The sequence below is a fragment of the Chiloscyllium plagiosum genome, chromosome 25 (assembly GCF_004010195.1).
Source record: "Chiloscyllium plagiosum isolate BGI_BamShark_2017 chromosome 25, ASM401019v2, whole genome shotgun sequence".
NCBI lineage: Eukaryota > Metazoa > Chordata > Chondrichthyes > Orectolobiformes > Hemiscylliidae > Chiloscyllium > Chiloscyllium plagiosum.
This window is the reverse complement of record NC_057734.1, coordinates 36,740,795-36,768,775: the sequence shown is the minus strand read 5'-3', so window position 1 is coordinate 36,768,775 and position 27,981 is coordinate 36,740,795. Positions and strand designations below refer to the sequence as shown.

The 27,981-nt window shown below is 40.5% G+C and overlaps 1 long non-coding RNA gene across 1 annotated transcript; it reads left to right on the top strand.

Moving 5' to 3' along the window:
- Positions 1-10,160: 10,160 nt before the first annotated feature.
- LOC122562748 lies at positions 10,161-20,055 on the top strand. The gene is made up of 3 exons (XR_006315407.1): positions 10,161-10,251; positions 12,199-12,247; positions 19,696-20,055. It is a non-coding gene; the product is annotated as an uncharacterized LOC122562748 (long non-coding RNA).
- Positions 20,056-27,981: the final 7,926 nt, after the last annotated feature.

Below are 27,981 nucleotides of genomic sequence, written 5' to 3'. Positions count from 1 at the left end.
TATGCATCTGTCGTCATTATAAAGTCAGAGGGTTAAAGAAAACTCGATTGTGGGGGATAACGGACCCTCAATTTTCCATTTCAGTCGGTTTCTTTGGAAACAAATCAAAATCCCTTGAACCTACATGAAAAAAGTAGAATGAGAGCTTAGACAATACCACCACGATCTAGAAACTAGGAGACAGCAAATATTGAAGATAATATTGGTTGAACTACATCAAGAGGAGTAGGAGGATTCTACAAACACTTGCATTTTTGCTGTAATATCATGCATTGCTGTCAGTTGAGAATCAGGCTAAATTCCAGATGAGAAACTGAAAGTCTGAGGAAGAGAAAGCTTTGAGGAATTTTACGACCGAGGGATAAAACAAATTTTTATACAATGGACACCTGAACCATTCACAAGATGTTTTGTTTCTAACACCCATTAAGGAATAATTTTGAAATTATAATCAACTGTGATTTGTCGGTTAATTCATGCTCAACTTAGGTTGATTGAGGATTTGAGAGAATATTAGCAGTTACCAATATTTATTGCTTTCTTTTATGCTTTACAAAAAATTTCCTCGTGACTTCACTGAGTAAACAACTGGGAATTTGGATTTTTATTTCGAAAAGTTAGTCTCAAGAGATCATAACAGGGTTGACAAGGTCATTAAAAATAATCAAACTAAACAACAAAATTTATTGCTGGAGTATAGAATTGGAAAATAAGTTCATGTAGTAGAAAGTGAAGACTGCAGATTCTGGAGATCACAGTCAAGAGTATGGCGCTGGAAAAGCACAGCATGTCAGGCAGAATCCGTGGAGCAGGAGAATCAACATTTTGGGCATAAGCCCTCAGGAATGAGGCTTGTGGGCCAGGTGGCTGAGAGATAAATGGGAGGGAGGTGAGGCTACAGGGAAGGTGGTTGAGAATGCAATCCTTGTATAGAGAGAAGGAGAACTTCTTCAAAGTAGGCATGCTTGGAAAAGGCTTCACAGTAAGGTTAAAATCCAAGGATGCCTACCTTGAAGAAGTTCTCCTCCTCTCTATACAAGGATTGCATTCACAGCTACCTTCCCCCTTGCTCCAGCTCCCTTCCATTTATCTCTCAGCCACCTGGCCCGCAAGCCTCATTCCTGATAAAGGACTTATGCGTAAAGCATTGACTCTCCTGGTCCTTGGATGTTGCCTGACCTACTGTGCTTTTCCATGTCCCACTTTAAGCAAACCTTTATTAGGCAATATCTGCAGTGCTGCATACAATTCTAATCAACATTTTGTTTTGAAAAAAGGTCATAAATTAGTGCAAAAATATAACCAGAACAGTGGGCAGCATGGTGGCACAGTGGTTCGCACTGTTGCCTCACAGCGCCAGAGACCTGGGTTCAATTCCCGCCTCAGGCGACTGTGTGGAGTTTGTACATTCTCCCCATGACGATGTGGGTTTCCTCCGGCTTTCTCCCACAATCCAAAAATGTGCAGGTTAGGTGAATTGGCCGTGTTAAATTGCCCGTCGTGTTAGGTGAAGGGGTAAATGTAGGGGAATGGGTCTGGGTGGGTTGTGCTTCAGCGGGTCGGTGTGGACTTGTTGGGCCGAAGGGCCTGTTTCCACACTGCAAGTAATCTAATCTACTCAGAATTACTGAAGAGTGTCGCAATGCAGCCATTCTATTCATTACACCTAAACTGGCTTTAGGTGTAATGGGATTGATGTGATGTATATATAAGTCGAAAATGTTGAAGTGGCACTTGGAGTGGTGGTCATGTCTCTGAGCCAGGAGGCCCATTCCATTCCCATCTCCCAACTCTAAATTCTCTCAGGAAATGAACTTTAGACCTCTTATCACTTGATTGTATAAAGTCTCAAGTCATCCATTGCCCCTTTGCCATTCATCTTAAATTGCTTTGCCATAGTTCTTGACCATACCATTTCACTGTACACTGTCTAAGCAGGCCATGATTTTGAAAAATTTCTATTACATCTTGTCAAACTTCTCTTCAGGGCTCCAACCTATTCACACAACCAAAGTTTCTCATGCATGGAACAATTTCTAAATTTTATTGCATTCTCCCTCAAAAACCTAGATCATTCATAAAGTACAGTGCCCAGAATTTGACAATACTCCAGTTGAGACAAACTAATATTGCATCTGTATAAAAAAATGTTCCTTGCTTTTGTACTGTCTACCATCTCCACATTTAAAATGAGGTTCTGTAGACTCAAGTCTAGGTAATGACTGTACCAAAAAAGCATTAGTTTCCATACCAATCCCACCAAAGCTCCACTATATATCTTCCTCCAATCCAGGAATAGCCTTAGTCTCTATCAGTCAATAGACATGGTTCCACGATCCCTTAAATTTCACACGGCTCAGCTTATTAAACTGTTGGTAAGATTACACAATGCACAATTTAATACCTATAGGTCTGCTCCATGTTTTTAAATCAATCGAATCAGGAATATTTTTATGTGACAGGTGAGACTTGAACATGGGCCTCCTGACTCAGAGACAGAGACATGGCCACCACTCTACAAGTACCACTTCAACATTTTGGACTTGTATATACATCACATCAACCCCATTTATTTCCTCACCAAAAGGTTCCATCAATCCGATTTGCTGTCAAGAGGTTTATATTGGCTTTCCTTAAATGACATTGCTCCAAGTGACTCAATTTTGGCTGGGATTACATTACCTAAATGGATAGTGCTCTCCAACTTCCCTTAACATCCTTGGACACAACCAATCTATTGCTGGAATATAGCACTTTTTAGCCCATCTTCTATTTCAAATACCTCCTCTTTCCCTGCCTTTAACAACAGTCTAGCTTGATAAGTGAAGTGCAAGGGTTCATTCATTACCTCTCCCTCCATGTGCATATCTCCTTTCAGGTTCCAATTCAGCTCCACATATACACTTACTGATTGATTTACTCATAATATGCATCTAAAAAGGGAAATCCAAGAGTTTCCTAGTTTGCTCGCTGATTCCCTCATCTTTATAGTTCTCTTTTACTTTCCTTAAGTTTAATATTCAGCCTGATTCTCACATGTTAGTAATCTCACTTCCATCGTAAGCATCTTTTTTCTACTACTTCTTCCTCAACCTCATCATTCATATTATCCAGTCAGTTTTGGCTTTCTTGCCTCACCTTTCCCTCTCAATGTACCTTGACTGCACCTGAACCATTTCTTTTAAAGAGAAAAGTCCATTCTTATTTTACAGGATATTTTCGACACAAATGTAGGAGCATACATTTCAAGAGGGCACGCTATGTCTTACTCACCTCTTAAAAAGAAATGTATAACTTGTTTTAAAAACCTCTTGAATGAAGAGAATATTTCCTCATGGGGAATAGTGCAACTAGAAACCATCAATACAGTCTCAAAAATCAAATAGGAAATTCTGAAGAAACCTCAACCCAAAAAGTGGTGAGAATGTGGAACTCGCTACCACCCAGCATGGTTGAAGAAAATAACAGATGCATTTAAAAGGAGGCTAGATAAGCATATCAAGGGAGAAGTGACTAGACAGGATTACACTCATAATATGTTAGACAAGGAAAGGCAGGAGGCAGCTTGAGTGGAGCAACAGGTTCAGCATGGACTGGCTGAGCAGAATAGCCTGATTCTGTACTGTATATCCTAAACAACTCTCTACAAAACACCATCCTAAAAGAACTCAAATGAAGCTGAAAAAGGTTGAGCAGCAAGAAAGCCTTTGTATCTTGGCAAAAAGGGTTATTCTATTATGTTCTTTTTTAAAATCCAGTTTTGGTGTATTTTCAGTTAAGTACAATGTCAATTGACTCAAGACTCTATCATTAGTTCAAACTCATGAAACAAAACCATACACAAAACCTCCTCCAATCCTGACGGGCCACTTCCCATTAGAATACAAGATCAGAAAAAACAGATACTGTAGTATCACAAATAGTTGATCACACTGGTATTCTGAGATACTTATGAGAAGTTCATTCAATCTCACTGCACTTTGACCACCTGTAATGCATATTAGCTGATACATATCCAAATTCTACCTTAGTTCCATAAGCTTTTAACAGCAATTTCAGCTTTCACTGAGAGAATAGCTCCCTGGCAAAATTAGAGCTAGACCATTTGAGGGTTACACGTTATGAATCCTTATACTGGACTCCCAAAGAGGATATTTTCTCTCCATTGACCCTGTCAAATCCTAGGAAGTCTCACAAATTCAACAACAACAAAAAATCTGCATGCAGCAAAAACTGCAATGCTTTTTCCACAACTTAAATCAGAAGCATGAAAGAGAGCAAAAATTGAAGACCTCAGAAGCTTCAATTTCAAGTGACTCATTCATTGTTGCAAAATATTTTTGATATTTAACCAAATAGTGCAAAAATAAGGAAATAAACTCAAACATAATTCTTGGCAAATCAGAAGAGGTTGTATGATAATTATCTCCTTCACAATTGTTTGTCTGGCATAAGCACAACATTGGACCCTGATACACATGCCTTACTTAAAAAAATTAAGATATTCCCACTGCTCTTTTCTCCCAGTTTACTGGTTCCCTAGTTTTCCACTTTCATTATTTACCTCCATATTTAGGTTAGAATTCTTAGCGTGGCTTTTCAGAATTGGTTTGATTACACAAATCTGTTAAAATTTCCTTGGATGCTTGTTGAAACACACTTGTGCTTAATAAAATGCCTACAGAAATTCATCAGGAAAGGCTAACAAAAAGGAATGCTGGAAATATTAAATGTTAAGTCATCAAGAGCTAAATAAAAGCCTGAAGTACTTACAATCACAAGTTAGTCAAATTTCTAACAGAAAACCCAAGCTATTAAAGTTAATATACCTGAAAGTTAGACTTTTTATGAAAACAGTAAATCAGGGCATAGTTATCATGACTGCCTTAAACAGGACATCAAATTCAGGATATGTGAACACTGGACAAATTTGAAGGGCATCTGCTGAATAACCCCTTGGTAAAACTGAGTTCGAAACAAGACTTTTTCCAGCAACTAATATTACTGCACTTAATTTCAGCAAATAAAAGTCATATTTTAATGAGAATGATTTTAGTGTGCCAACAAGACAGATTCAAATAATTTGAGTCAGCTGTACAGCCATTGCAAAAACGTGATATACAATACCCATTATGTAAACAAATCGGTGCTTAATATTTTTACTCAGTATTTCATCACCAGGAAATGAATCACTAATGTAGCAGGTACAATTACCACTGGGATTTGAGGATGGAACAATGTGTGAATTAAGAAGAAAACATGTTTGACAGAAAAGCACAACTAGTATAGATCAACTCAATAGCTCACTACCTAATCAATGAAGGTCTTCAAAAAGATTATCTTCAGAATGTGAATCACTTGCTTGTGCTAGCATGTATTATAAACATTGTAATGTAACTTTTCAAAACATTTCACTAACCTTTTGGGCTTTCAGATTCAGTCACACAAGGAAGCTGGACTTAAAAGTAATTTGTTTTCGGTGAAGCAGTGATTACAAGTGTGCATATCATATCCATCTCCAAATTCTTAAAAATCTGAGAAGCAGCAAATTCCATAAACAACATGTCTTTACAGTAGATCAGTGAATAGAATACGACATGTAAACTAAATCTGGGCAACGAAGATCCCATTTACTTTGATTCTTTCTCCATGCCAAAAATGCAATATAAGTGGGATCTTCGTAGTCCAGATTTAGTTTACATCATGTTGTATTCTATTCACTGATCTACTGTAAAGACATGCTATTTATGGAATTTGCTGCTTCTCAGATTTTTAAGAATTTGGAAATGGGTATGATATGCACACTTGCAATCACAATTGTTGTGTTAGAGTCTCATCATTCTCTCATGAAATTCTATATTTTATATAGCCATATCAGCTAGAGATGCTCATTTGAATATCCTATGAACCTTTAACCCAAGTTGCATCACTGTTCTGTAACTCCAAACTTGCTTCCATTTAAAGTATGATTAATGTTATGGCTTATTAAATGCATGTACCTTGGACTGACATTTAAGATTTGTGACTAGCTTCATTTGGTGGGTGCGAACAGGTTAATTGTAGTGAACACTGACATTTGGCTTCTCTTCCAGTTGTATTCTGCGTCATCTTAGAATAGAAATGTCACAAAAGGGTGTTCATCCTCAGGTCCACACATCTCTCTGCAGAAGCACGTCAGTTCATTCAGAGCGTCTACATTTTATCATTAGGTCTGCAAATTTTGTGTGTCCATCTAATGTTCAGTTCTTCTGAAAGCCCTACCTGATCTGCCTACACCACAGTCACAGCGTGCGCACTCTGGACCTCTGATAACTGCGTAGATGCGCAATTCCACATATTTTCTCCAGTTCTTTACCTGTTTGTCTTAAATCATTGGCCTCTGGTTCTCAATCCTTCTGCCAATGAGAACACTTTCTTCCTATTTAGTGGTTTTCTCAAGTCTTGGAACACATGCAACCAAGATTGAATTTGTTATGTACATGTCATCAAACTGTTTAAAATGTTGATTATTATCTAATTTTCCAATCTAAAATCAAAAACAAAGGACATGCTGGAATTTTAAAGCAAACAGAAAGAGCTGGAAATAGTCTCTGGGTCTGGAAAGGGTCGCTGAAATGTTGACTCTGCTTTCTCTTTACAGATGCTGCCAGACCTGCTGAGTTTCTCCAACTACTTCTGTTTTTGTTCCTCTCTTAAAATGGTGGAAGTCTATGAAAGAAGATGCAAAATTGGTAAAGCTTTTGGGAGCTAGGGTAATTTAGGAAAAGGAAACTTTTGCTTCCCGGTGTCTCGTGTTGAATGAGATTACAGTACTATATGCTTACTATTAACTTAAGCTCAGTTACTTTGATTCTTTTTCCATGCCCAAAAATGCAAAGTAACTGAGCTTCAGTTAAAAGTTAGGCTATAGTACTTAGCTCAAAACAGCAAAAAGCTAGTTACAGATGTGTTAGAAACACAAATAAGATTTACTACTGAAAATTTAATGAAAAGAACAAAATAAAATATGGAGCAACATATCTGAAACATTTAAATTAAAAGAAGCAAGAGATAAATTATTGGCAAGTGGAGTACTCCTCTTTGCTCAGGGATCACTATTAAAGGCAGAGACACAATAAACTTCAAATTGTGGCACTTTGAAATTTTCTTTCAAGATTGAGGTTCGAGGTAGGAACTATGTCAAGAGTGTGATGCTGGAAAAGCACAGCAGATCAGGCAGCATCCCAGGAGGAGAATCAAAGTTTTGGGCATAAGCCCTTCATCAGCAAGAGGCTTGTGGATTGGGATGGGGCGGCGAAAGATAAATGGGAGGTGGGTGGAAAATGCAATAGGTAGATGAAGGTGGGGGAGATGGTGATAAGTCAGAGAGGAGGGTGGAGCGGATAGATGGGAAAGGTGATGGACAGGTAAGGGTGGTGCCAAGTTGGAGGCTCGGGACTGGGATAATGCGAGAGGGGAAATGAGAAAATTGGTGAAATTTGCTTCCGAGGAGCAAGAGGTAAGAACTATGTCAAGAAAAACGGGGGAGGATCTGGGGTGGCACAGTAGTTAGCACTATTGTCTGTCAGTGCCAGAAGGCTTGGCCTGATTTGAGCAGTGGTTGATATGTGTGGAGTTTGCACATTTTTCCCATCTCTGCATGGGCTTCCTCTGGGTGTTGCAGTTTCTTCCCACAGTCCAAAGATGTACAGGTTACATGGATTAGTCATGCTAAATTACCAGTATTGTCCAGGGTTCCACAGGCTAGGTGGTTTAGCCACAGTAAATGTGGGGTTACATGGATAGGGTGGTGGCTGGATCTGGAGGGCTAGTGCAGATTTGAATGGCTGAATGGCCTTTTTCCACACTAAGAAATTTGTGAAAGGATATGGGGAAGGCGGAGTTGATATGATCAGATTATTTGCTTATGTGGAAGATGAAAGGTGACAAAACCTTGAATCAAGTGGCTTATTACTGCGTTTCATTTTTTGTCGTCAAAGTCTGCATTTTTGTTTAAACAAAGTGTGGAAAAGAGTAAAGCAAAAACATCACGCAATAAATAAATCTGAAATACCTATACAATACTTCAGAGAGTCTGACTGCACATCTGTGACCTCATAGTTGCCATCAAGATCATTTGGAATTCATGGTGCAGGTTAACGGAAGCCTAATTCTACATATTGTATTTGTAATAGTAATAAATTACATGTAGTTCCCATATGCTCTCTCAACAGGATACCATTCCCCAATGAGGGCTGTATTCTCTAAAGCAGGGGTACTGTAGGTCATTAACTGTAATGGTATTGTAGAACTCATTTAGATTTGCTCCCACACTTTGGAAGCAGCAGACAACTGTGGTGAGACTACCCACTCTGGAGGCTCTGGACTATCTGGACTGATACTGCCCAACAAGCTATGGGTAGTAAGCCCAAAGTGTCTTTAACATTAGAATGTATATTTGGCAGGGCATCCTAAATGGAGCCAGAGTACCACCTTCACACAAGCAGAGGATGGCAAATGTAATTCAGTCTTTAAATAATAGAAAAAAAAGGTGGTTGCAGTAGCAAAGTAAATGGTAACTTCAAACATTGTGTTCTGCATCTGTATATTGCCCAGGCTCCTTACCTGGGTTGCCAATCAAGATAGATTAGGATGGAGTGGGGTAAGAGAGAGACTTAGCAGGGCAGCGATGGGAGGTAGATGGTTGAAAAGGTGATGGCAATGGATAAGATGATTGAGTGAAGAGAGGGTGAAATCTTTGGAAGAGGGATGCGTATTTGAAAGGGCTCAGTGATGAATTAGAAATCATGTCCACATGTGGATATATAATGGAGAGATTGGGTCCAAGTCTAATTAGCGTTCAGAGCGAGAAGTCAGGAAAAGTAGTCACCAGGGAGCGTGAAGAGTTTGGCAGAGACCATGAATGCCTAAAATAACATATTTACTAACTACTTTAAAACTGATGGCGATCAATAACAAGAACTTTAATAGTTATACCCAGAATGTTGTGGTGCTTTATCATGGTTTATCTTCTCTTTCCAGGGTTAAATTTTGGAAGTCAGTCCAGAAAAAAACTCCTTGAAAGGCACTCGTGACCACATGACTATGCCCACAAGTATGTCCAGATAGAAGTATTTTAATTCCAGTAGGGAAGTAAAAAAAAATTTCACATCAAAATAGCAAAAATTTTAATCTTGGGTCCCTGAACGCAGTTTCAATGTGGCAGTTATGATATGGATAAAATGAATGGTCTCAACTTGACATAATAAACAGTTGGCAAATGATAACTGATTCAGTGCTCTCTCAAAACGGAACAAATCACTCCATTAATTATAGATCTCTTGCAAATTATTGCAGAAAAGAGATCTTTGTTTGGGGTTCATCGCGCATCAATTGTATATACATTCTTGCATTGCATTATTCCTTAAGGCAGACAGTTAATCTAATGATCTGACCTTATGATCAGAAGGAATATAGGGCAACTGAACTGGAGACCTCCTGATGAATGCAGTCCGTTAAACAGTGCCATGATTCCTGAAGCACTGAGAAAATGCTGACTTGCAGTCCTCGATTTCATTTCACGCAAACCCGGGCAATCCGATGTATCTGGGCGCAGATCCAAGGAGGATCCAGCCACAGATGTCTTGGATAGAGGGTAACGCAACCGCATACTGCACACCTGGCCAGCAGACAGCAACATGCAGAAGGCTGGCTGTTTCTGAGAATTTAAAACGACGCGCCTGCCAACTCCGTGCGTCAATACAGAGGGAGATAGAGTGAGTGGGGGGTGGGGGGAGAAAGGAAGAGAGGTAGGTGGATGGCGAGGCACACACACACAAATAATATTGTATTGCAAACAACAATAAAGCTTCTGCTCGGGCACTGGGAGGAACACATGGAGTTTATAACCTTCTCCTGATATGGTGCAGGGACCCCGCCCGACTCGGGCTAATCTGCTGATTAGAAGTGAAGTGAAAGGACGGGAGAGGGAGGGAGACAGAAGTCAGCAGTGCGTGGTCCCACAACAGAGCGAGCAAAACGGGCCGGGAAGTTTGAGAGAAGGGAAAAGTGCATCAAGCCCACCGACACCATCTCTTCACGGACACCGAGCAGGGACAACACTCTCCGACCGTCTGGCCCCGTCTGCCCGGGCTGTAGGGGTTGGGTTGGGTTGGAGTGGGGGTAGAGAGACATGGAGAAAGCAGGAAGCGACTACACACACCCCGGGGAGAGGAAGGAGGACGACAGGAATAGACCGGCACCCCGACCGCCGTGAGTTACCCAACACCGTCCCCAGCCTCCCGGGTCTCTCTCACGAAAATAAAACACTCTCCAGCCCCCACAACCCCGAGGGTGGGGGAGGTGGCAGCACCCAGACCGTCCGCGCTCTCTGTTCATACACAGGCCGCTCTCCCGAGGGGGGGGGGGGGGTGACACCCTCTCCCCTCCCGGCCAACAACTCTACCCCACCCCCAGCTCCCCTCCCTCAATCCCTCCCGTACTTGCCTCCTCTCCGGGACACCCGCCGCAGCTCGACTTCCTGGTGAAGGCCAAACGGCGCAAACGGAAACGCATCGGAGCCCCCTCCGCTCCTCCTCCCAGCAGCTCGCGGTGACAGACTGACTGACTGACAGCTGATTCCACCTCTTCGTCTCCCCCTCGGCCGGCTGCTGTTGACACCGGGAACTCCCACCTTCTTTCCCTCACTCACTCACAGCTCCTCTTCTTCCTCCTCCTACACCACAACCAGTCACTCCACTCAATAACCGCTCCCGGCCGCGAGCCCAACTGACGCTTTCTCGCCACAACCAATATGGCCGCGCCAACGCGCCGCCTCCTGCCAAAGAAAACCCAGGCGGGCGGCAAGAGGGCAGCCCCTTTCACAGCCTGCCCCGTCAAGGTAGTCCTCCGGATGACCTGTCCTGCTGCGCACGATTCATTCGACGTGCAAGTGAACCAATTGCAATGATGGGTTGCTCACTTGCAACCCCAGTGTCGGCAAAGATGACAGAAAAAGTACAGTAAACTTTACTGGGCTGTTGATCCGTTATTTTTATTTGAATTGAGTATAGCTGCTCCTCGGATGCTGTCTGATCCAGTGCTTTTCCAGTTCCACATCAATAACTCTGGCTTCCAGCATCTGCAGTCCTTACTCTCTCTTTTGAGTCTCACACGCCGTGCTACTTTTGAATCAACTCGAATATCATCAGAGTTTAACGGATTTTTATAAGATTATTTAGGAAGTGAACCAGGACCGAATTCAAATCGTCTTGGTCTTTTAAACGTTCACATTGAATTAGAATTCCGTCAGTGTGGAAGCAGACCATTCAGCCCAACAAGTCCACGCCGAACCTCCGAAGACTAACCGACTCAGACCCATTCCCCTACGTTTACCCCTGACTAATGCACCTAACCTACACATCCCTGAACACTATGAGCTATTTAACATGACCAACATACCTCATTCTTTGGACTGTGGTAGGAAACCGGAGCACCCAGAGGGGACCCACGCAGACACACAAAAACTCCACACAGTCACCCGAGGTTGAGATCAAACCCAGGTCCCTGGCACTGTGAAACAGAAGCGCTAACCACTATGCCACCCCATGGAATAAAACTAAAGGAAGCACATTTTACATATAACTAAATAGACGCTTTAGTTTGAGATTATCGGCAAGTTTTAAAAAGCAGAATACCTCTGATACTTTCAGATGAAATATTTGCATTCATAGAATCCATACAGTGTGGAAGCAGGCAGATCAGCTCATCAAGCCTGCTTCCACACTGTATGGATTCTATGAATGCAAATATTTCATCTAGACGTATCAGAGGTATTCTGCTTAATAAAACTTGCTGATAATCTCAAACTAAAGCATCCATTTAGTTATATGTAAAATGTGCTTCCTTTAGTTTAATTCCATCTGAAGAGCATCCCATCCAGATGCAACAACTCAACTCTACTTCCCACCGCTAATCCACCCAGCCTGCAGCTTTTTTGATATTATGGGCAATTTAGCACGACCAATCCACCTGACCTGCACATCTTTGGACTGTGGGAGCAAACCTGAGCACCCAGAAGAAACCCATGCAGATATGGGGAAGAATGTGCAAATTCCACATGGAGAGTCCCCTGAGTGGGGATTTGAACCTGAGTCTCTAAGGCAACAGTCTAACCACTGAGTCACCAAGAATAACATTTCCTCATTTTATTATTTTCAGAAATATTATGTTAATTTAACATGGAAAATGTTAAACCGAACAAGGAAAGGTAAATTGCACTGGCAAATATATGTCGAATTGCAGAAGTGGTGAATTAAATAATGATTTGACACTTCATTGTATTTTCAGTACTATTATTTTAAGGTTTAACATAAAATACACCTCAGTTGGTTGATGGCTGGTTTGCAATGTAGTGATGATAATAGTGTGGGTTCATTCAGTTCCTGCACTTGCTGAGATTACCAGAAGGATTCTCCTTCTCAACCTGTCCCCTCACCTGAGGCATGGTTAGACTCAGGTTAAACTACACCAGTTGTCTCTCTCTTTAAGAGTGACTTTAATATCTAAAACATCAAATCCTCTTTTGGTTTTAAAGAACCCAGATGGATCTGTTATGTATCACCAACATTATCTGGTTTTGATTGAAATGAATAAAATAGCACTTGAGAAGCCGTGACTCTAATATATCATAAGTAATGATGATCTTAAAGTTAATTAAAGTCCAAATTTCTGACATGTTCAATATTGTTCTAAAATGTCCTCCAAATAAATTTGCTCTTCCAGATTTAAATCACTGTGACCGTTAGAGTTTCTGAAAAGTAAACAAGATATTATTAATACTTAAAATACTTATGTTATAATTCACAAGCAAGAGAAGGAAACCTCGCTGGTGTAAATGCAGCAGCAATGGTTGGAAACTCAAATGAAACAACATAAGGAATAATTTTGTATTATAAAAGATCAAAAGTTCCATCAAGCCACTGTTTTTGATAACAGTGGCTTCTGGTTATATCTTCAACTGGAACAATACTTAACACTATTGTTCCATATTATTATAACAATAGAAGTTTACATTGCACATGGATCACATTTGACTCAGAATATCCATACTAACTTGTGAATAATCAAGAAACAATCTCACTGTTCTACATCGATAGTCACAGGTGAGGTGCTGCAAGACTGGAGGTTGGCTAACATGGTGCCACTGTTTAAGAAAGGTGGTAAGGACAAGCCAGGGAACTATAGACCAGTGAGCCTGACGTTGATGGTGGGTAAGTTGTTGGAGGCAGTCCTGAGAGACAGGATGTACATGTATTTGGAAAGGCAAGAACTGATTCGGGATAGTCAACATGGCTTTGTGTGTGGGAAATCATGTCTCACAAACTTGATTGAGTTTTTGAAGAAGTAACAAAGAGGATTGATGAGGGCAGAGCGATAGATGTGATCTATATGGACTTCAGTATGGTATGGGAGACTGGTTAGCAAGGTTAGATCTCACGGAATACAGGGAGAACTAGCCACTTGGATACAGAACTGGCTCAAAGGTAGAAGACAAAGGATGGTGGAGGAGGGTTCTTTTTCAGACTGGAGGTCTGTGACCAGTGGAGTGCCACAAGGATCAGTGCTGGGTCCACTACTTTTCGTCATTTATATAAATGATTTGGATGTGAGCATAAGAGGTATAGTTAGTAAATTTGCAGATGACACCAAAATTGGAGGTGTAGTGGACAGCAAAGAAGACTACTTCAGATTACAACAGGATCTGTCACCTCAGATGACTGTCTGTGTGGAGTTTGCACATTCTCCCCGTGTCTGCGTGGGTTTCCTCCGGGTACTCCGGTTTCCTCCCACAGTCCAAAAATGTGCAGGTTGGGTGAATTGGCCATGCTAAATTGCCCGTAGTGTTAGGTGAAGGGGTAAATGTAGGGGAATGGGTCTGGTTGGGTTGCGCTTTGGCGGGTCAGTGTGGACTTGTTGGGCTGAAGGGCCTGTTTCCACACTGTAAATAATCTAATCTAATCTTGATCAGATGGGCCAGTGGGCTGAGAAGTAGCAGATGGAGTTTAATTCAGATAAATGCGAGGTGCTGCATTTTGGGAAAGCAAATCTTAGCAGGATTTATACACTTAATGGTAAGGTCCAAGGGAGTATTGCTGAACAACAGACCTTGGAGTGCAGTTTCATAGCTCCATGAAAGTGGAGTTGCAGGTAGATAGGATAGTGAAGAAGGACTTTGGTATGCTTTCCTTTATCGGACAGAGTTGGGAGGTCATGTTGTAGCTGTACAGGGCATTGGTTAGACCACTGTTGAAATATTGCATGCAACTCTGGTCTCCTTCCTATTGGAAAGATGTTATGAAAATTGAAAGGGTTCAGAAAAGACTTACAAGGATGCTGCCAGAGTTGGAGGATTTGGGCTATAGGGAGAGGCTAAACAGGCTGGGACTGTTTTCCCTGGAGTATCGGAAGCTGAGGGGTGACCTTATAGAGGTTCACAAAATTATGAAGGGCATAGATAGGATAAATAGACAAAGTATTTTCCCTGGGGTGGGGAAGTCCAGAACTGGTGGGCACAGGTTTAGGGTGAGCGGGGAAAGATATAAAAGAGACCTAAGGGGCAACTTTTTCATGCAGAGGTGGTACATGTATGGAATGAGCTGCCAGAAGAAGTGGTAGAGGCTGGTACAATTGCAACATTTAAAAGGCATCTGGATGGGTGTATGAATAGGAAGGGTTTGGAGGGATATCAGCCAGGTGCTGGCAGGTGGGACTAGATTGGGTTGAGAAATCTGGTCGGCATGGATGGGGTGGACTGAAGGACTGTTTCCGTGCTGTACATCTCTATGACTATATTTCCCACTTAGGCCTTTACTTTAGTAATGTCTCTAATTTCTCTTAAAAATAACAGTTGACTCTACCATTAAACCAGGTTTAATCGACAAGATTTAACCTCTACCAGGTTGCATCGACAAGATTTATGTTCACTCCAGAATAGAAGATTAAGGAGTCATTTAACTGAAATGCTTACAACAATAAAATAATTGGGAAGGCAAGGAGAGAGAGAAATTACTTCCTTTATTGAGAATGTCCAAGAATGTTAGCATAATTGAAAGCTCAAAAGCATTATCCCCAAAAAGCGATTAAGGCTATGTTGATTTGAAATTTCAATACTGAGATTACTATATATTTGTTAGGCAAATGTATTAAGAAATATAATACCAAAGCAGACAAAAGGAATTAAGATACCGGTCAGGCATGAACTGAATGAATATTAGAATAGCCTCATTAGTTGAACGGCCTACTCCTGTTCCAATGTTCCTTTGGCAAAGTCTTAATTTCATGTTCAAATAATACTCTAGTACTTAGTTTTGATGCTTCTTTTTTTAAGGCAACAGGCATTAATTGATTTTTTTAGATTCCCTACAGTGTGGAAACAGGCCCTTCAGCCCAACAAATCCACACCGACCCTCTGAAGAGTAACCCACCCAGACCTATTTCCCTCTGACTAATGCACCTAACACTACAGGTAATTTAGCATGGCCAATCCACCTGACCTGCACATCTTTGGATGAAGGAGGAAACCCACGCAGACACGGGGAGAATGTGCAGACTCCACACAGACAGACATCCGAGGCTGGAATCGAACCTGGGACCCTGATGCTGTGAGGCAGCAGCACTAACCACTGAGCCACCGTGCCGCTCTACTTTTACATATGGAGATACCCATAACAAATGATGATAGAGGGATATAGTGTATGAGTGGTCTATGATATTAGATTAGATTACATTACATTACAGTGTGGAAACAGGCCCTTCGGCCCAACAAGTCCACACCGACCCGCTGAAGCGAAACCCACCCAGACCCCTACATTTACTCCTTACCTAACACTACAGGCAATTTAGCATGGCCAATTCACCTTACCTGCACATCTTTGGACTGTGAGAGGAAACCGGAGCACCCGGAGGAAACCCACGCAGACACGGGGAGAACGTGCAAACTCCACACAGTCAGTCGCCTGAGGCGGGAATTGAACCCTGGTCTCTGGCGCTGTGAGGCAACAGTGCTAACCACTGTGCCACCGTGCCACCCACAATATAACTTACTGTTGCACTAAAGTCATAGAGATGTACAGCATGGAAACAGACCCTTCGGTCCAACCCATCCATGCCGACCAGATATCCCAACCCAATCTAGTCAGATTTGCCAGTACTTGGCCCATATCCCTCCAAACTCTTCCTATTCATATACCAATCCAAATGCCTTTTAAATGTTGCAATTGTACCAGCCTCCACCACTTCCTCTGGCAGCTCATTCCATACACTTACCACCCTCTGCATGAAAAAGTTGCCCCTTTAGGTCCCTTTTATATCTTTCCCTTCTCACGCTAATAGCTCATATCTAGGATTGAAATTGTGTTTTCTAAAATTTTAAGTTCTCCTTTTGATATTGAGGTTAATCCAGAGAGTAAACATCTCACAAGCAATGAAGAGATTGTTCACAACTCAATCAAATGCAGGTCTCCTAAATATTGCCGAAAGAATTGCTGAAATTGGCTCAGATTCCAGCTCCTCAGTGAATCTCTGTGGTCAATAACTGAGAAAATGATTCACTCAACTGTGATTTTTTTGATACTTTCAAGCCTCACTTTTAAATAGTCTGCCCAGCATTCATACAGATGAAAATGAGGACTGCAGATGCTGGAGATTAGAGTTGACACTGTGGTGCTGGAAAAGCACAGCAGATCAGGCAGCATCCAAGGAGCAGGAAAATTGATGTTTCGGGCAAAAGCCTTTCATCAGGAATCACTTCATGTTGCAGTGCAGAATAATTGACTCCGCCAAATAAAATATGTTCCAGAGTGGGTGGGATAACAGTTTATATGAAGGAACTAATCATGTGGAACTAGGAATCCTGATGAAGGGCTTTTGCCCGAAACATCAATTCTCCTGCTCTTTGGATGCTGCCTGACCTGTTGTGTTTTTCCAGCACCACTGTCTCGACAGCATTCATACAGCACTGGTACGCATCAAAGTACACACCAGAACATGGTGAGAAGGGAGAGAATAAAATTTTAAAAGAGACAAGTGCAAGAAAAAAATGAGGTTGACGACTGAGAGATTTGTGTTTTGCCAATTGTTACATTTTAGATGGGGGATATTTTAGCATTGTGACATGCTTGGCAACTCCTGCTAATCGTTGCTCAAGATGACCTTAGATATAACTCATGTCTTGGATTCTATATCATGCCAATCTAATTGCATGATTGCAAAAAATATGTACTAAAAATATGTTCTTTCCCAAAGATTTTTCTTCAGGAGATAGTTAAACTTTAATTGCTATTTTCTCCACGTTCAGTATTTGCAGATTTTTCTTTGCCAGATGACTAGTTCCTTCATACAAACTGCTACCCCACCCACTCTGGAACATATTTTATTTGACTGAGTCAATTATTCTGCACTGCAACATGAAGTGATTCACAGCTCAGTGACATTGCTTGTCTGCAGAATGGGTATGACTCACTGAGAGATCAGGAAACAAGCTTTGGAAAATGTGTAGGTGGATTATGACCTGCAGTTGTGCATTGGTGTGCTTTATCTCATTATCCTCTTCCCTTTGTCAATTAAATTTTGAGTGATGTCCCCGACCCCCATCATTCATACGGACTTTGAGTCTCCAAGTATTGTTTATTTAATTTTAAATAGTAATTGAATATCTAGAAGAATTAATAATCAACAGTTTATGGTGTATGGTGTATAAATAGTGCCTACCCTGTGTTAGTTTCTAAACATTATATGCACAGGAAGTGCAACCAGGAATACAAGTCTAAACAAGGAGTATAATGTAATTGGCTACAGTTTCTTTCATTACCTTCTGTTGTTTTGTTTCATTGCTTTCCTAACTTTAAAGATTCGATAATAATATCACTTCACTTGAAGCAGCCATCATTCAAAATCTTGGCATTGTTGGCAATAATATGCTAAATACTGGGTACAAAATCTCAAAATGTTTGCTTGCCTGACATTAGAGTTTTTGGTATTTGCAAATATATTACCACCATTTAAAATAATGCCTTGTTGGATGAGCCAACAAGCAGAATAATAAAGAGTCAATTTCTAACTATCTGTCAATGAAGGGCATGCTTTAAACACTTTATGTTAAAGGGCAAATTTTACATGGCATTCCTAATCATGCTCACCTATCACCTCTCAGGTGCTTCAATGCACCGCTCCTCAGGTCTTTTCTACATTTGAACAAATTGACATTTAACATTCTATAGGCTGGAATTTCTTCCAAAAACTGAAATAATCACATCAAAGCTGTGAACTGAGCATGGAATTAGTTTCACAAAAGAGTAAATTATGCATTGCCAGAAGACAGTTAAAGCAGGTGTCATGTTATCTGTCATTTACAACTGTGACACATACAAAACTTGTTGGTACTGACATTGACCAACATCTATGAGGGTCGTGTCAACTGGAGTCACATAATTCCAAGGCTATGGAACAAAATGGTATTTTTTAAAGTGGAACTTAAAAATTCAGTGAAGCTTTAATAACATGTTAACTTCATTGTGTGTGTGAAGCATGAATATAAAGCAACTAAGCAGCATTCATCCAAAAAAGTGATGTAGTGGACACTTTCATGGGAGAAAAAGAAACTGATTTGGCAAAAGATTTGGATATATGGGGGAAACAGAGCACAGTAATCATTGGGATTTTAAGGTAGTCCTTTTCATATTTAGCTTGATTTGGTAGCTGGGGGGTGGATGGGATCAAGGATAGAGGTATATTGGAGTTAAACAAAACCCAGGGAAATGCTTGGTTTGTGCCCATTTTGTGCTAAGTTAGCTGATTCCAATTCCAGATGAAGGAAGTACCGCTAAAACTTACCTCAGTGCCCTTTTGTTCAGGAGAATAAAATTGGCTAGAGTTCTCCTCCTGATTACCATGTCATAATTACACACACAATATATGGGCAATTGCTCAGAGCAGGATCAGGTTCAACTGTGATAATTTCCTTAAACAAACAGCCTGCCACTGCTATTAATCACAGTTCACTCATAAAGAAAGCTAACTGAGTGAGATGCTGGGCTAAAGATGAGACATAAGTGACTAGTTCTTGTGGAATCAGATCTTCGAAGATTTAAGCAGAGGATTTAGCTGGAGAGAAAATGAGACTAAAGCTTCGGCGGTAAAAAAGCATAGTATTTTTTTGGTGGAGATTAAAAATGAGGTTACAACTTATGGCAAATTAAATGAATTTACATCTTCAATAAACCCATTGTAAATTTAAAACCCATAATTTAATCTTACAGATTAATTACTCTAAATTACTCTTAATTACCCTTTTAAGCAATCACACTTTTCTGGAATCATACAAAGATTTGAAATCACTAAAATATTTATTAAAGTAACACATAAAGTAATGCAAGGAACACATAGTTTGAATGTCAATGTGTGCCAATTCTTCTATTTATATGTCGAGGAAAGGGACAAAATCATTAAACCATGATCACAAAAGTGTGTGAAAACTAGTACAGTCATATAAATTATACATTGCCTGACACTATCTCAACTACAAATTTTCCAGTATATATCTTTCATAGAGATAATAACAAATTCTCCTAATGTTGTCAAAGTATTGAGCTAGTTTTAGAGCCGAAATACTTCCCTGTTTTAATCCACCTTTAACACATTCCATTTTCTTTTTGAAAGGAAGCTTCCTGCCAATGGAAGGAAACCAAGATCAAGCAGGAGAAGGCCATTCAACTCCTTGAGCCCATTGAACCATTGAGCTGCTCTGTTTCTTAACTCTATCTATCTTTTTCAGTTCCATAATCCCTAATAAAATTCGATTGCTTGTAGTTTTAAAGCTTCGACTGACTGAACCTCAGTTCCTTTCTGCATAGAGGGTTTCAGATTTCTCTTAATAGCAACAAAGGAACAAGCTCCAGTTTTAAGGTTATGACCCCTTTTTCGAAACTACCCCATCAAAGGAAACAAAATTTCTGTAATACCTCACGCGTTTTCCCCTTTAGCTCAAACATCTTAGCAGGCAGCATCCAGGGAACAGGAGAATCGACGTTTCGGGCATAAGCCCTTCTTCAGGACTGCCCGAAACGTCGATTCTCCTGTTCCTTGGATGCTCCTGACCTGCTGCGCTGTTCCAGCAACACATTTTCAGCTCTGATCTCCAGCATCTGCAGACCTCACTTTCTCCTCAAACATCTTAATCAGATCGCATCTCAATCTCCTGTACTCAATCCTTTGCAACTCAGAATTATTTGTGCAAGATGGTGGCAGAGTAAGACATTCCAGCTGGAGCTTCTCTGCCCCACCCATTCTTTTTTATTTCTTTATCTTTCTCTCTTCCTTTTCCTACTCCCTGCTTTTCTTTCAACTCATAACTTTGACTTACCTGGACGGGAACAGAAGAGCTGGTGAGCCTTGCAGGTGAATCCTGGAGTCACGGGGAAGCAGTCCCAGAGTGGGAGCCAACTGAGGGGAAGCAGTACTGGTGCGGAGGCCAGTGAGAGGAAGCAGTCCCAGAGCAGAAGCCAGCTGAGGGGAAGTAGTACTGGAGTGGAGGCTGGCGTGGTGAAGCAGTCCTGAAGGAAGGCCAGTGCGGGTTAAGCCGTCCCAGAGCAGAGGTTGACATGGCCCAGTTAAAACTTACCTTGAAGCAGCTGAGAGCTGGTATAGAGTGGACTGGAGGCCTGGAGCCGAGTGGGGATGGTTGTTGAACTGGAGCTTGGCATGAGTGGTCAGACCACGTGTGGAAGTCCCTGTGCCCAGCTACTGCAATGTAATGTTTATTTGTAACTTGTGATTATCCGTTTTACTATGTCTTATTTCTGTAAAGTAATGCAACTACTTTTTTTTAATTCCACTTTTATGGGCGGCACGCGGCACGGTGGCACAGTGGTTAGCACTGCTGCCTCACAGTGCCAGAGACTTGGGTTCTAATTCCCGCCTCAAGTAACTGTCTGTGTGGAGTTTGCACATTCTCCCTGTGTCTGCGTGGGTTTCCTCCGGGTGCTCCAGTTTCCTCCCACAGTCCAAAAATGTTCAGGTTCGGTGAATTGGCCATGCTAAATTGCCCGTAGTATTAGGTGAAGGGGTAAATGTAGGGGAATGGATCTGGGTGGGTTGCTCTTTGGAGGGTCGGTGTGGGCTTGTTGGGCCGAAGGGTCTGTTCCACACTGTAAGTAATCTAATCTTATATCTAACTTGGAGCCATAAGAGGGGACATTGTAAAACTTTTCACTGTATTCCTGTATGTCTGTACTTGAGTACACGTGACAATAGAGGATATTCTAATAAAGGATATTCTATTCCCTTTTAACCTCATTTTAGTTGGATGAATTGCAGTGCTGCCCTCCTGGACATATGGTGCCTAGAGGTTTATAAAATCATGAGGGATATAGATAAGGAGTATAGCAAAGGGCTTTTCCTTTGGGTAGAGGAGTTCAAAATGAGAAGGTGTGAGATATTGTGTTATGAGATATTGTGCTACAGGTTATCTTTATTAACTGACTCACCAGCTCACTACATTTTACTGAATTTTCACATCTTATCAACCCTTGCTACAAGCAGTGTTTACCTCTGAATAATTGTAGTACACAGAACAATACCATCCCCATCAAGTCTCCACGAAACATTGTAATATTAATCAGCCCTTACCAACCATATCTTGGACCTGAATAGATTAAGTACCAGTTAAATACCTTTTAACTGGGCCATTATCCCTTTAAGAAACTAACTGACAAAACAGTGCTTCCATGAAATTGTATGAATGAATGAAACTCATACCGGCAAATAGTATATAAATCTCACAATGTAGCTGTAGTAATCAGTTTAATATCCTTTCTTATTTATAGTATATATACTAGTATTTTTACTAACATTTACAAATTTAAAAGACAAAAGAACTAACACCTCTTGATTATGCAAGCAAACCGGAAAGATATCAGAAGTAACAGCCAGCACTTAACACATGTTTTAACCAACCTCCTGTCTCCCAGGATGGAAGCCCTTCAAACCTTTGTGAAAAAGTGTAACATTATAGTAATGGAATTTTAATATATGCAAGAACTGTCTATAAAGGGGCTCTTGTAAGAACTGTATTTTGGGATTCTATTGCCACCTCGAACATGTGCTGTGGTTACTGAATAAAAGAGGCTATTTTCACTACTCACCGATTCTGGTCATTATTTGAACACGATCCAATGAAGGCATACATTTAAGGTGAGAGGAGAAAGATTTAAAGGGATCTGAGGGACAGCTTTTATACACAGAGAGTGGTTCAACTGTGGAATGGACTGCCATTGGAAGTGGTAGATGAGGGACAATTACAATACTTGGACAGGTACATATATAGGAAAGGTTGAGAAGGATAAGCCCTTCCTGAAGAAGGGCTTATGCCCGAAACGTCAATTCTCCTGTTCCCTGGATGCTGCCTGACCTGCTGCGCTTTTCCAGCAACACATTTTCAGCTCTGATCTCCAGCATCTGCAGACCTCACTTTCTCCCCTGAGAAGGATATTGGCCAAACACAGGCAAATGGGACTAGTTTAGTTGGAAAACTTGGTCAGCATGGATGAACTGGACTGGAGGGTCTGTTTCCATCCTGTAAAGAATCCCTACAGTGTGGAAATAGGCCATTCGGCCTAACAAGTCCACACCAAATCTCCAAAGAGCATCCCACCCAGGCCCATCCCCCTACTCTAACCCTCTAACCCTGCATTTCTCATGGCTCACACACCTAACCCACACATCCCTGGATACTACTGGATAATTTAACACAGTCAATCCACCTAACTTGCATTTCTTTGGACTGTAGAAGGAAACCGGTGCGCCTGGAGGAAACCCATGCAGGCATGCGAAGAATGTGCAAACTCCACACAGTCATCTGAGGGTAGAGTCAAACCTGAGTCCCTGGCACTGTGTGGCAACAGTCCTAACCACTGAGCTACCTTTATGACGATGTGACTGACTTTATGAGAACAGTACGCAAAATGGGTTTTAACCAGAATCTTAACCATCCACAAGAGAGACGATTTCCATATTCTCTGCTGCAACTGTGGAGTTGAAGTGAGAGCCAGAAGAGAAAGATCAATACATCAAGGCCAAACACCACAACTGTGTAAATCAGGTTGTATAGAGGGAAGTAGCAGAAGCAGTTATTGTAATTTACATCAATGTAAGAATTATCACCTTAGAGGCTAATAATTTCACATTCACAACTGTGTCTTGAATACAGATTGTGACCGTTTTTGGCTCCTTTCTCTACTCAGCCTCCTATGTCATCCACCAACTTTTACCAGAGAGGGGATAAAAAAAATAAGGTGACAAAAAGATCAAAGGGCTGCAGAATATGTGTTTGTGCATATGTTCATCTGTCTTTGGTATAAAAGATAATAAATACAGCTGTTAATTGTTGCACATTTCCTATATTTTATTCTTTTTTATATAGTATATAAATTACACAGCTTATGTAAACAACTGTTGGAATATTGTGTACAATTCTAGTATTCTTCCTATCGGAAAGAGGTTGTGAGACTTGAAAGGTTCAGAAAAGATTTACAAGGATATTGTCAGGGTTGTAGGATTTGAGCTGTAGGCAAAAGTTGAATAGGCTATGGCTGCTTTCCCTGGAGGATCAGAGGCTGAGGGGTGACCTTATAGAGATTTATAAAATTATGAGGGGCATGGATAGGATAAATAGACAAAGTCTTTTCCCTGGGGTGGGGGAGTCCAGAACCAGAGGGCATAGGTTTAGGGTGAGAGGGGAAAGATATAAAAGGGACCTAAAGGGGCAACTTTTTCACACAGAGGTTGGTACATGTATGGAATGAGCTGCCAGAGGAAGTGGTGGAGGTTGGTACAATTGCAACATTTAAAAGGCGTTTGGATTGGTATATGAATAGGAAGGGTTTTGAGGGATATGGGCTGGGTGCTGGCAGGTGGGACTAGATTGGGTTGGGATATCTGGTCGGCATGGATGGGTTGGACCAAAGGGTCTGTTTCCATGCTGTACATCTCTATGATGCTATGACTCTAAATCACAATATAATTACTTGTACCTATCAGTGGAGTATGACTGCCATCACTGATCAGAGGATGCAATAAGAGTGTTACAAGTTTATATGGGCACTTTCCATTATACCATGATTTTGAATATGGGAACTCAAAAGTCAATGTAGACTTAAGGTACACAAGGTTGGAAGGCTGAGGTTAATTAGGTTGTGCTACATAGCAGTCTTTTTACATACGTTTTAAAGTCATGTTTATTTTTTATATCTGTATTTTTTGAGATTCTATGTACTCATCGATGAGTAATGGACTAAAGTCGACACATTATGCATTTCCTGTCCAACACACTTTGTCATGCTTAAACTTCTCTACTACACTTTGAAGAATTATGAAGAAACAAAGGCAGTCCTTTGGAAAGTAGAAAAAAAGCCCTTGTTAAACAGAAAATATTACAGTCATAATGATAGATTTTCTGATTTAATGCCTGGATATAAGAATTTGGTGTGCAGAAACCTTTATCACAAGTCAGACAAACTACTTGGATTTCCCATTCATCAAAATGAACAGACTGCTAAATGTGAGCAGCTTGAACCTTTTGTCTATCATAATCTTTTCCTGCTATGCTCTTGTGTCCTAGTTTGAAAGAAGAAAACCTGCCAATGATTGTTTGTAACAGCTGAAGTTATATTAAAAATCAAAAAGCTTAGCTTTTGGCACACTGCCTGACCAGAAATTAAACTTTGAACTTACTCAGTGTGTAGTTAATTAAATTTATTGTGTCCTTAAAAAAATACATATTATGTATTACACAGCCACTTCTTATGAAATATTATTATTTTTTATGAGCAACAGCAAATCCAGAATGGCATATATGCAAAGGTGTTATACTCCAGACTTAATTATATATCGTAATGTTAACTGACTCTTGGCAACGTGATGAAACATTTTAGTCTGTGAGTCTATTTGGTCTATTACCAGGTAACTAATCAATCTGATGAGGTAGTTGATTTAGCTCAGTTGGCTGGCCAGGTGGTTTAACATCCAGATTAACTCCAACAGTGTGGCTTAAATTCTGAGGTTACCATGAAGGATTCTCCTTCTCAACCTCTCTCATTGCGAGGAATGGTGACCCTCAGGTTAAACCTTTAATGAGGGAGGAGACCTGTGATCTGGTAAGACTATGATGACTTTACCTTTAATTAATTTGAATAAACTCAGTGTGTATTTCTCTTTGTAACAATTAATGGACTATCCTTGGATTTTCCCATTCAAAGTTAGAAGCAAATGATTTTCCCTGAGCTAGTTCTGCCAGGGTACAATTACGTGAACCTGCAGCTTGTAGATCTTTTGAAGCTCAATCTAGTGGTAAAAATGTGCAGCTGCAGGCTTCCCTCAAATTACAAAATGACTATCTATGCCTAAATAAGAAACCATATATGGAGCAAATTTGATGTGTAATTCAGACTGTCTGACCTTAAAGGAATTGTCATCATCATAAATGTACACCAATTTATTATAATACATTGTGGATTATTTGATAAAATATTTATTTCATTCAAAATAGAGTATCATCCAGGTATCCGTAAGGATGATTTGAAATGATTACATTAAAAATAAGATCACAGTGAATGTGGATATCCAATTGGATATGTCATGGATTATTAAAGATGCAAAATAATTTGAGGTCTCTACACTGTGAAATGACAACAGCTCAAGGAATTTCAAGATGAAATCAATCTGAAACAACAGGAAAAATTGGTCACACTATTGAGCAATGTCCAAGATGCCTCACAATTGTTGAAATCCATTTCTAATCATACGTTCCAAGAAAACCTTGGACACACAAAGGCAAGAAGATTGGTTTAATGTGAGCAATACAGAAATACAGACATCATTCCAAATCTGACCATTGGACCACAGAAGAAACACTTGCCCACCAGACAGTCAAAGTGCAGATCAAAGAAGAAACCATGATTTGAACAAACAGTGGACAGAGAAGGCTAAGGAAATTTAACTTGTCACGAACATGCATGACACATGCACCATTTACAAGGCATCAAAGCGGTCCATGAAGCCTCAATACACAGGTAAGATCCAAAATAATAATGCTGTTCTCAAAGACATGGACAGTTGACATTCACTAAGTGTTACTTTATAAAGCTACTCAATCATAACTGCACAGTGGACATGCAACTTTCCATAAGATACATTCATTATGAATTGGATGGTGATCTAATATTCAATTTAGTAATAACTCCCGTGAAATCAAATGAAAAACGACAAAACTTCTGGTCCTAACAAGTTCACTATGAAAGCACAGAAATACAGCAAATCTCTAGGGTACATGGGCTTCTTTGTGAAGCTCTGACAGAATTAAGAAATTTCAACCGACTGAGATGATTGTAACGATACAATCTTCAAGAAAGGAGTCATACTATACAAAACATATAACATCCAACTGGTAAAAAAAATCCAAGCTAGGATGCTTCTTAATTGTCTCCAACCAATTGCAAAGAAGATGCTTCCAGAGTCTGATTGAGGTTTCTGATCTGTCATAGGAATAATTCACGTTTCTTCACAGGAAGACATCTTCAGAAAAAGTATAGAAAGCAAATGTCCTTTTGTATATGGCTTTCTTCAATCTCACTAAAGTTTTCAGCTTATTGAATTAAACTGTCTTTTAGAAGGTGCTATAGTAACATTAATGCCCAGCTAAATTTACAAACATCATCTCTCTCCCATATGGCCATATGCAAATAACAGTACTATTCAATGATTCCATCACAGTCCTATTCCCTTTCAAAACAGACATCATACAGGAGCATATCACCGCATGAATTCTATTTTCAATCTTTTTGCAGTAACGCTGCAGCTTGGTACTGACTGGCACCTCTAAAATGTGATAATAACATGTAATGACAGTAAGGTCTTCAAACTCAGAGTGCTGCAGACCAAAATAAGGAGAAGAATTGTTTCTATGATAGAACCGCAAGAACATTGAACATGCCACAAACACTACAAAGACCACCATTCTCTACCATCCCACAGCAAATGTTCCAAATGCAGTCCAATTGAGGTACATAGTGAAGTCTGAGGAAATATCCTTTCTATATTTGGGAAGCTATCTTGTCCAAAAAACTGACATTGATGAAGCAATACAGCACCAAATCCAATATACAAGCTCGGGCCATGCTAAATTACAAACTTGAATTTCCAGGAATTGTGATACCAGACTTGAGTCTAATCTCAAAGTCTATCAGGCAGTGGTTCTTCCCATGTTTCTCTACACTGCTAAAATGTTTACATCTTATAGAGCCCAGAAGACAACCCGCAGAGAGCATCATCAGATTTAACTTATGAGGATCTTGCAAATCAAGTGGGAGGACAAAAGAATAAATATGAGTACCCTCCAAGATACAGATATACCAAATATACAGGTTATGATAATCTGACATCATCGATGAGATGTTAGGACATAGATCATGTCTGTCTCAAGACTGCACAAATACTACACAGACTGACGTCAGGGAACACATTCAGACATGTAGTGATGGGAGCAGCTATACATAGAAAATGTTTCAAAGACAATGTCAAACCTTCAGTTAGGTCTGCTGTATTAACATTGACACATGGATAACTAATGACCAATCATGACTGAAATGGTGATCCATCATTAAAAATGACGTCAAGACCTTTTAATCACCAAAACTGCCAGTGAGAGAGAAAGGGGAGGGAAGAGATTGAAAGAAGGAGCTGCTGATCAAACCAGAATTCCCACGTCACTTCTACTGATCAGGGGGTAAAAACAATGACTGCAGATGCTGGAAACCAGATTCTGGATTAATGGTGCTGGAAGAGCACAGCAGTTCAGGCAGCATCCGAGGAGCAGTAAAATCGACGTTTCGGGCAAAAGCCCTTCATCAGGAATAAAGGCAGAGAGGCTGAAGCATGGAGAGATAAGCTAGA